Genomic DNA, 11,577 nt, shown 5'->3' on the forward strand with positions numbered 1-11,577 from the left:
GGCTTGCGGGTGGGTAGGTGGCTGTCAGCTCCTGCTACCGAAAATGCGATTGTGGAGTTTGATCCATCCGCTTCCCCGAGCCTTTCTCCACTAGCCCTTCCGTGCCGCCCGCTCTTCCCCTGGGGTGAGGGACGGCAGCGAGGCGTTCGGAACCCCAGAGCTGAGGAGAAGGGTCGGGCCATGAGGAACAGATTGGAGCCTTCCCACTTCCTCACTATTTCAGCCCCAGGGAAGGAGGGGTAAAATCTGCGTGGGAGCCCGGAGTTAAAGAGGAATTGACCATTTCCTTCTGTCCTATTGGTCTCTCTCTCCTTTAAACTGGCCTTAGGTGTACAGGCGGAGACCCAGGATGGAGTCTAGGGAAACCTGAGTGAGAGCCCTTCTGTTTCTGCTAAGAAACCTGTACAGGATTTCCTTGATGCGGCTGGTCCTAGGACCGTGCACTTCTAAACCAACATTGCAATCCTAGAGGAGGTTTGAAAATCAGGTATAGAACAGAATACTGTAGCTTTTCAAGGAGACGGAACCATTATTTGAATTACAGCAATTATTTTATTCCAGTTTAGATCTAGTGTTCTCAAGTTACTTTGGGTTGTTGTTGTTGTTGAGTGCCTTCGAGTCGGTTCCGACCCATACCGACCCTGTACAGGGTTTCTGAAGAGCGACTGGTGAGCTTGAACTGCCGACCTTGCGATTCAAACCAAGCTTGCAGTCCAGCGAATTAACCCGCAATACCACACCAAGACTCCGACTTTGTGTAGATGTGACTATTTATAGATGACTTATGTGTGTTTGTTGTATTTGTACAGGGAGTCCTGGTGTGACTCTAGGATAAGCACAGGACCACAAGATTGGTTTGAACCACAAGGTCGGCGGTTCAAACTCACCAGCCACTCTGAAACCCTATACTGGATCGCTGGGTCGCTATGAGTCAGAATTGACTCTATGGCACTTAACAGTAGCAATATTGTGTTTGTATAGTTTATAGCTTGAACCTGTAAAAACGCTTTAGCCCAGCAGAAAAGTTACTTTCCATTAATTTCAAAATCCATCGATGAGTTGAAAGTTGCATATTTTTCCCATTTTTTTCATGTCCTAGTGTGTAAGGAGGAGTCCTGGTGATGCCGCGGTTAAAGCGTTCTACTGCTAACCCTTCTGGTTATTTGACTATTAGAACCCCGAAGAGATAATGGTAGACTCAGCTTCTATAGCTTTGGAAACAGTATGCGGCAGTTCTGCCCTGCATTGTTGAGTACTATTGTGTCAGAATTCACTCATTAGCAATCGTGTTTTAGAATGTAGTAAGATTTTAAAAACTCAATTATAACACCTTTTGTGATAAATCTTAATGCACTGTAACTAATGCACATTGACATGAAACCTAGTACTAATTATTGACCATTTCTACTTACTTCGACTCTGTGTTACAGCGTAGGACTCCACAGGGGTGGAGGTTGTTGTTACTGCCATCAAGTCGTTTCAAACTCATAGCTCGTCACTCTATATAAGAGTTTCCAAGGGGCAGCTGGTGGGTTTCAATAAGCAATCCTGCCATTAGCAGTCCAATATTTATCCTACAGTGCCACACCATAGTAATCTGTACAGAAGCAGATTGTCAGGCCATTCTGTGAAGGTGCCGGTGCCAATGGGTGGGTTGAAACACCCAGCCTTTAGGTTACTACTAAAGGTTTCAAAGCTGAAAAATTGTTAATCTTTAACAACTATTTTGTTTTCAACACAGACATGTAACTAAGGAGACTGACCATTTAATTAAATAAATTACACAATATTTTTAAAAATATATGTTAGGTTAAAACAACAATGACAAAAACCCTAAATTCAACTACATTTGTGTAACTCTCAAAAATCCCTGGAGAGAATAATATTTATGTTTGTCTTTGGAAAGTCAAAGGAAGAGATCACTTATTTGTCTTCATATGCCATATTAAAATGTCATCAGAGTTTGTATGTTAACAGTATGAAGAAGCCTTAAGGAAGTTCCAAATGTTATGCCCTCCTGTTGCTTAACTGTTTTAAAATGTTTTGTTGTGAATTGAGTGGAGGTTTACAAAGCAGATTATCAGTTTTACATTTAACAAATAATACACTTAGTTTCATTTCAAAGATTGCAATCCTGTCTATGTAACATCAGTTATCCCACTTCCTTACTTTGATTCTTATTTCCATTTAATCCTCCTTTCCAACCCTTCAGAATTTTGGTAAATTCTACCCTTTTTTGGTTTTTAAAGGTTGACTATCCCAAGATGAGCATACCTTACCTGAGTTGTCCCTTCCAAATACCTATCTACTGCTGAAAACTGAGCCACAGGATAAGTTCCGTTCCAGACCTAAAGTGTGACAGAGGGTCATACTTTTGGGTTTCTCCTGTCTCATTGTGACCAGTATTGTGTGCCTTTGAGTCAGTTCCCATTTGGTGACCCTATATAAGGTTTCCCAGGGTTTCTGACCAGTGAGTCCAGTCAGTTTTACAATTTTGGGTATTGGTCCACATTTTATCTCACTCTATCGAGGACCTTCTAATGTGATCCCTTTCATAACAGTTGGTAATGGTAGCTGGGCACCATCTAATTCTTCTGATGTTCACGTGTTCCTTTAGTCCATTGAACTAATTGATTCCAAGAGTCTTCGAACTTTATCTTTCTTCTTTCCTCTGCACAGGGAAAGACCAATAGTTGCAATTTATATGGAAACTCATGAGTTTTTGGAGTCCTGGTCTGGTGCTGTGGGTTAATGAACCAGACTGCAAAGCCATTTGAACTGCAAGGTCGGTATTTCAAGCTCACCAGCTGCTCCTTGGAAACCCTATACAGGATCGCTATGGGTCGGAACCGACTCAACAGCACTTCACAACAACAACAAACATGAGTTTTTTAAGATCCCAGTAACTGCACACAAATGTAGAGCACTGTCTTTGTGTACTATGTTATGCCAATTGATCATGGTTTCCCTTGAGACTGTGGTCCTGAACCCCCAGGCCCAGCAACTCACTAATTCAAGATGATTGGTAACAATTAAGTTTGCATAACTTTACCCCCTGTGTGTTTGTACTCATGTACAGATATACTCTGTCAAACCTTTATACATTTGTGGGTATACTTCCACTTGCCCTCCCATACCTGTTCAGCCTGTGCATCTTACCCACACATCACTGTTGTTGCAAGGTTGTGTATATCACAGTATTAGATTTTCTATGTATAAGATTGTATCACCTGCAAATGGAGGGTTTTAGGTGTTGATTTTGATTCGTTCTTCTTTGGGGGATTTATGCTTTTATTGCTATAAATTGCCCTTTGAGCACTGCTTTTGCTGTGTCCCAAAGGTTTTGATATGTTGTGCTTTCATTATCATTTTATTCAAACAATTTTTTTATTTCATTTTTTTTTCTGCTACCCAGTTGCTTTTAAACAGAGTGTTATTCAATTTACATGTCTGTGATTTTTTTTTCCTTGATCTTCCTATTGTTGATTTCTAATTTTATCCTATTGTATTCTGAAAAGTTATTTTTTTATTATTGCGGTGCTTTTAATTTATTGAAGTTTGCTTTGTTGTCTAACATATGGTCCGTTCTGGAGAATGTTCCACGTGCACTGGAAAAAAATGTACATTGTGCTGTTGTTGGGTTGAGTTTTCTGTATAAGTCTATGAGGTCAAGTTTGTTGATTATGTTGTCTAGGTCTTCTGTGTCTTTGTTGAGTTTCTTTCTAGTTGTTATGTCCTTCATTGAAAATGGTGTATTAAAACATCCTACTATTTTTTTCATTTTGTCATGATGGGTCTGGTGAAAGGTGATGGAGATAAGATTCTTATGATTCAGTAGTGAGTAATTGTAATCATGACTAATGATAGGTAGAAGTTTTGTAACAAAAAGGGAGGAGTAGTTAATCTTACAGTTCAGAAACAGAGGACCCTAGGACCATCAAGGGAGAAGAGCATGAGCAGAATGTGGAACCGTATCCAGAGAAGTAGCGATACCAGAGATGGAGGCAAAGGTAAGAATATGGAGAGATATAGCAGCTGAGGACTCTAAAGTCATGGAAAGAGAAAGGCTGCGTGATGGCAGCCAGGAGGCAGGCTTACAGAATGTGCCCTTTGGTTATTTAAATGATTATATATTGCTAAGTGTTTTTGTGTACAACACACACACACGCACCCCCAAAAAAACAAACAGAGGAAATAGAAACAACTACTGTTGAATAATGATGCACGGAGGAGATTGTAATCATTGTAATCAAACGATGAGTATAAAACTAATTTTCTCCTATGAGTAAACAATCAACTCAATTCACAATAAAAATATTAAAAAAAAAAAAAAATTCCTACTGTTATTGTAGGGGGTCCTAGTATGGCGTTGTAGGATAAGCACTGGACTACTAACCATAATATAGGTAGTTCAAACCAATCAGCCACTCCTTCGAAAACTTTTACAGAGTCACTATGAGTTGGAACAGCACTTAACAATTATTGTAGAGTTGTCTATTTCGTCAATCCTGTTGTATTTTGAGGCTCTTTCATTAGGAACACAGATATTTATTACAGATATGTTCAGCTGGCCCTTTAATCTTGATGTGAAGTCCTTTCTCACATTTTGCCTTAAAGTCTGTTTTATCAGAAATTGATATTGCCATGCCTGCTCAGTTTTTAATGCAGCTAACTTGATATATTTTTTTTTCTATTCTTTGATTTTTAGTCTATTTTTGTCTTTGTGTGTAAGGTGTGTCTCTTGTCTATAGCATATCGAAGGATGGTTTTAAAAACTCTATTCTGCTACTCTCTATCTCTTGATTGGTGGACTATATCCATTTATATTCAGTGTAATTATTGATAATTAAGAATTTATTGCTGTCATTTTGCTGTGTAAATTTTTGTAACATAAGTGTCTTTATTCTACATAATTTTCTGTTCTGAGTTCATTTTGTTTGTGTATTTCCTAGTCATTTTACTCATTACTGTTATTTTAATGTTTATTAATTCTTTATGGGTTTCCTTTTTATGTGACGGTGTATTGATTTTCTTTGAGATTACCCTGTAGTTTCTAAATTTCTTCCCTAGTTTAAACAGCCTGTTTTATCTTGAAATTTACTTGACTTCCTCACTATTTGATAGTTCTGTAATTACACTATTCAGTCTTTTTTCTTTGTAGTTGTCTTCATTATAAATTCATGACTTTGGTTCCATTTCTTCAGTCTTGTAGGTTTGTCTTACTTTGAATAATTGTACTTCTGGATTGAGTCTTGGGTGGTTTTTTCATGTATGTTAATCTCAGGTTGTTTTTGTCTGTCATCCGTTCTCAGTCCGAAGAACATCCTTTTGTATTTTTTTACATAACTAGCCTGGTGATTACAGATTCCATTAATTTCTGTTTACCTAGAAATGTTCAAATATAGCTGTTGTATTTCAGGAACAGTTTTGCTGGGTATACAATTCTTAATTAGCATTGTTTTTTCTTCACACTTTTTTATATGTCTTCTCATTTCCTTCTTCCTGTATGGTATCTGCTGAAAAATCAGACCTTAGTCTTGTTGGTTCTCCTTTTCATTTTTCCTGAGCTGTGGTCAGGATTCTTTTCTTGTCTGATTTTAGAAAGTTTGGTTATATGTCTTGGTGATTTTGTTTGGGGATCTATCCTCTTTGGAATTCATTCAGATTCTTGAATACTTATTTTCTCATCTTTCATAATGTTAGAGAAGTTTTCTTCCAACAGCTCTTTGACAGTTTACTCTATGCTTTTTGTTGTCTCTTTCTGTTCTGTACTTTCAATCACCATGATATTCCATACAAATCTTAGGGTTTTTTCCGTAATTGTCCTTCTTTTTTCTGATTGTACTTCTAGCATATTAATAATGAGAGCTTTTATCTTCAAGATCACTAATTCTGACATCCATTAATTCAAATCTATGCCTTTCCCTTTCAATGTATTGTCCATTTCTGAAATCTTAGTGTTAATCATCTAGCTTTCAATTTGCAGGTTTTCTATTGTTTCAGATTTTTCATTTATTTTATCCATTTGTTCCTGTAGGTTTTTCCCCCAACTTTTTCTAAAGTTTTTTTTTTGTGTGTGTTCTCCTTGCCTTCCTTGATTTTTATCTCAATCCATTGAAGGTACCTAAATATCATTCCTTTTTAATTCTCTCACAGGCAGTTTCAATACCTTTTCTTCCTCAGAAACATTTTCTGACTCTGTATCCTGGTCAATTGTTTGAGCCACTCTATCTTGTTTCTTCATGTGAACTGAAATTATCTGTTGTCTCTTAGACATTGTAGTATTGTTGCATTTGTATTTAATTAATTATTGAATTTGGTGTATTCTTAGGCTTTCACCAACTGCTACCTGGTGGGTGTGATTAAAGAATGGAAGCATGTGCACAATTCATTCACTGTTCATGCAAAATGATGATTTGGCTGGTGTTGGCTGCTATCGTCTATCAGATGGTATACATGCTGTTATTAGCTCCTGCCCAGTGGGTGGACCTGCTGAGGGTATGATGGTGGCTGGGATGTATGGGCATGGTGGCTGTTATCCATCAGGTGGGGCAAGAAAAAAAACACACACACAAAAGAAAAGAAACCATAGTGAAAAGAAAAAATAATAAAGGAGAAAAAAGAAAAAACACAGGCAGCAACAAGAAAAATTAATGTAATATTAAAAAGGGAAAAGAGAGAAAAGAAAATAAAGTTGTACAAGAGAAACATTTTACAAATATAAAACAAAACTAAGAATAGGAAAGATGAAAAGAAAAAGAGACTAAAGAGTAATAAAGAAAAATCAAAAGAAAGAAAAGGAAGAGAAGCAGAAGAAAGGAAGCTAAAACTAAAGCAGAGAGAGAAAGGATAAAAAAAAATAAAGGAAGTCAAAGAGGAGAAGAGAAGAAAAATTAAACAAACAAAACAACACAAGTATGAGGGGTTAGGGGTAGGAAGTAGTGCAGGTGCTGTACCTAGAGAAGAGAAAACTCTGGGAGGTTCCTGGGAGCAATGGAGCTCACAAGGTGGGGAGGGGAGGGGTGAAATGTCAGCATGCAGCCCTCGATGGTGTTCTTATAGACCTGAGTGTTTATGATCAGGGCACCCAATCTGGAAGTAGTTCATGAGGTCCTTAAGGTAGCTGAGTTCATTGTCTATCAGAATTCAGCTAGGGGAAGGATTACTGGTTATGAGATTTTCTGCTAGTCTAGGGCTGGCCCAATGGCTCTGTGGGTTCTACAGGTGTTCAGCAGAGCCCATCTGAATCTAGGTACCAAAGCATTGCTGCTGGCACATGCCTCACATTGGCAAGGCTCACAACTGCATGGCTCTGAAATCCTGAAGAGCATGGGTTGCACTGGGGTGGACAAGGTTGAGGTGAACAAGTGACCATACTTCTGATCACCAGAGGAGCAAGGGAAACAAGAAAAAGTCACAATGGTAGCAGCAAATGGGCTCAAGGATAATGATTTTGAGGTTAGTGCAGGAGTGTGCATAGGGTCTCTATGAGTCAGAATTGACTCCATGGTACCTAACAGCAACAGTTTAATTTCCACGTTAGGGTATTTACCAGGGACTTTGGTATTTTGTAACCTTTGTTGTGTGAATTGAGTGAAAGTTTACAGCAGATCATCAGTTTTACATTCAGCAAATCATACACTTCCTTTCATCTCAGTGATTACAGTCCCCTCAATGTCACATCACTTATCCCACTTCCTACCCTTGTTTCCTGTTTTTATTCTTCCTTCTTTCCCAACCATTTTGAAGTTTGTCCTTGGGTAAATGCTGCTGATTGAATCAATCAGTAAAAAATCCAAACATATGGGCTCTCATCATTTTGATCTAAAATAGTTGATTATTCTAAAGTGTATATACCTCACTGGTATTATTATTCCCTTTAAAGATCTATTGTTTCACTTATATTTTGGCCATGTGGGTGAGTTAATTTCCAGACTAAGGCCATAGTCTCAGGGGTTCTGCCAGTCTCTATTCAACCAGCCTCGTCATTTTTATGATTTTGAGTTTTGTATTTCCATATTCATTCAACTAGCTAATTCATCAAGAGTTAAACAAATGTCTCCCAGTTCTATATTCCATGAATAGCTGTGCCTTAGGTAAATGATTGCTACATTGTTGTTGTTTGGTGTCATTGAGCTGGTACCGACCCATAGCAACCCTATGCACAACAGAACAAAACACTACCCGGTCCTGAGCCAACCTCACAATCGCTACACCTGAGCCCATCACTGCCTCCAGTGTGCCAATCCATCTCGTTGGGGGGCGGGGGTCTTCCTCTTTTTCTCTGACCCTCCACTTTACCAAACATGGTATACTTCTCCAGGGACTGGTCTCTTCTGATAATATGTCCAAAGTATAAGAGATGAAGTTTGGCCATCCTGGCTTCCAAGGAGCACTCTGGCTGCACTTTTTCCAACAGACATTGGTTTGTTCTTTTGGCAGCCCATCGTACTTTAAATATTCACCTCCAATCCATAACTCAAATGCATCAATTCTTCTACAGTCGTCCTTATTCACTGTCCAACTTTCACATGCATATAAAGTTATTGAAAATACCCTAGCTTGGGTCAGGTGCACCTTAGTCCTCAAAATGACATCTTTGCTCTTCAACACTTTAAAAAGAATTTGTGCAGCTGATTTGTTAATGCAATACATCATTTGATTTCTTGACTGCTGCTTCCATGAGCGTTAGTGGTTGATCTGATGGCTACATACAGCGCCTTTAATCCATGAGTGTTTTTTAACCTGTCCAGAAACCAAAATATTCTCATTCTCCTGTTTATCCTATTTCCCCTCAAAACACATATTCCAGTGAGTCAGGGCCATTGAAACAAGCCTCACTATTCTGACATCAACTTCAAGAATAATTTATTTTGGAAGGATCAGCATGAGGCTAGTCCCTATGAAGTGGAGGTTAAAGATATTCCAAATGTCCAAACTTTTCCAAAGTTATACCATTACACAGTTCTGTATTTCAACCACCACTCTTTCTCCTCCCTCAAGCCCCAGGGTGATACAATACTCTGCAACATTTCACAGAACTTATGAACTGTCAAGAAAATGGCTCACCCAATTATGGAGGCTGCCAAGCCCCAATTCTGTAGCTCAGATGTTAATCTGGAGGATTCTCTTTACTCACATAGTCTCAATGGCTGAGGAACCAAAATGGACAGGTCAGACAGTCTACTGATGCACAAAGCAGTGCAAGCTAGTGAATTGAGTCAGGTGATAGGCCACAACACCCACAAACTGGAAATTGGATATGATAAACTAGATGAAGGGTCCAGAACAAAAGTGCAAACCTTGTCAAAGCATCCCTATATATTGGGTTTAAACCATACACCAATGAAAATTAAGGGTGGTAACTTACACCCTCTAGTAAGGTAGGAGCAGCCTGAAGTCTTTGTTCCACCTTAATCCTTACTCGTTGTTGTTAAGTGCCATCGAGTCGGTACCAACTCATAGTGACCTTATATACAGCAGAACGAAAGACTGCCCAATGCTGGGCCAACCTCACTATCATTGCCACGCTTGAGTCCATTGATGCTGCCACTTTGCCAATCCATCTCACTGGGGGTCTCCAAGGAGCACTGTGACTGCACTTCTTCCAACACAGATCTCTTGGTTCTTTTGGCAGCTCATGGCACTTTCAATATTCTCCTCCAACACTATAACTCAAAAACATCAATTTTTCTATGGTCTTCCTTATTCACTGTCCAGCTTTTGCATGCATATGAGATTATTGAAAATACCATGGCTTGGGTCAGGTGCACCTTAGTCTTCAAGCTGACATTTTTGCTCTTCAGCACTTTCAAAAGGTCTTGTACAGCAGATTTGCCTAATGTAATACGTCATTTGATTTCTTGACTGCTGCTTCCATGAGTGTTGATAGTTGATCCAAGAAGAATGAAGTCCTTAACAACTTCAATCTTTTCTCAGTTGATCAGAATGTTGTTTATTGGTCCAGTGGTGAGGATTTTTATTTTCTTTACATTGAGATGCACTCCATACCAAAGGCTATACTCTTTGATCTTCATCAGTAAATATTTTAAGTCTTCTTCCTTACTCCTTGTAGTTGTTGTTGTAAGTGCCGTCAAGTCAGTTCCGACCCATAGCGACCCTGTACAGGGTTTCCGAGGGTGTAAATCTTTACGGGAGTAGAAAGCCTCATCTTTCTCCCGTGGAGCGGCTGGTAGTTTCGAACTGCTGACCTTAAGGTTCACAGCCCGATTCGTAGCCACTACGCTACCAGAGCTCCTTACTCCTTAGTTCCATCTTAATTCTTAATCCTCCCTCACTAGCAATTTACTTCAAAACAGGTCCAAATCACAGGCATAGAAGCTAAAATTTACAATACATCATAGAATAGAACAATATGGCTAGGATGGCCAATAAATAGCTGCCCTGCAGCCCCTCATATTGTGTTGTTGTTGAGTGGAGTATTCTATTTGTTGTTGTTAAGTGCCATCCAGTTAGGTCTGACTTGTAGCTACCCTATTCAAGGTTTCCAAGAAGCAACTCGTGGTTTGAACTGTCAACCTTGTGGTTAGGAGTTTATTGCTTATCTAATAGTGCCACACCAGGACTCCAGAGTATCTGTATATATCTATTAAGTCTAGTTGGTTTATAGGTTCATTCATTTCCTATAATCTGTCTCCTTGTTCACCTATTTTCTAGATGTTCTATGCAGTACTTAAAGTTGTGTACTGTATTGGAGTCCAGGTGTGGTGCTGTAGGGTAAGCACTAGACTGCGAGGTCAGTTTGAACTGCAAGGTTGATGGTTCAAAGTTACCAGTTGCTCCTTGGAAACCTATACAGGGTCACGGTGAGTTGGAACTGACTTGATGGCACTAAACAACAACACCACTATTTTGAAGTCACCAATTATTGTTATTATATTGTTGTTATTGTTAGGTGCCATAGAGGTGGTTCCCATTCAGAGCAGCCCTAATTGCAACAGAATAAAACACTTTCCAGCCCTGTGCCATCCTCACAATCATTATTATATTTGAACCCATTGTTGCAGCCACTCTTTGAATCCATCTTACTGAGTTTTTGTCTTTTTTATTGACCCTCTAGTGGTTGAAAAGGAGCTCTGTAGTATAATGGTTACAAGTCAAGCTGCTAATCTGAAGGTCAAAATTACCAGCCATTCCATGGGAGAAAGATGAGGCTTTCTGCTCCCATAAAGATTTACCTCCTTGGAAACCCTACACAGAGTTGCTATGAGTCAGAACCAACTTTGCGGCACATAACCACCAACAACAACTGCTCCTTGGAAACCCTATACAGGGTCACTATGCATGCAATTAAAATTGTGTGCAATATTAATAACATTGTTTGATAATTTCCACAGTTTTATGGATCACCGTTCTGTAGAATGGGCACAGATATGTATCGCTTCCATTAGGTTAGCCAGGTAGTCATCTTCCACATTTCTTGGCATAGATGAGTAAGCTCTTCCAGCATTGCATCCAGAAGTTGTTGTTGTTGTTGTCAGGTGCCATCGAGTCGGAACCGACTCATAGCGACCCCATGCACAGCAGAACGAAACAATGTCCGATCCTGGGCCAACC

This window comes from Chrysochloris asiatica, unplaced genomic scaffold (genome assembly GCF_000296735.1).
Source record: "Chrysochloris asiatica unplaced genomic scaffold, ChrAsi1.0 scaffold00107, whole genome shotgun sequence".
NCBI classification, from domain to species: Eukaryota; Metazoa; Chordata; class Mammalia; order Afrosoricida; family Chrysochloridae; genus Chrysochloris; species Chrysochloris asiatica.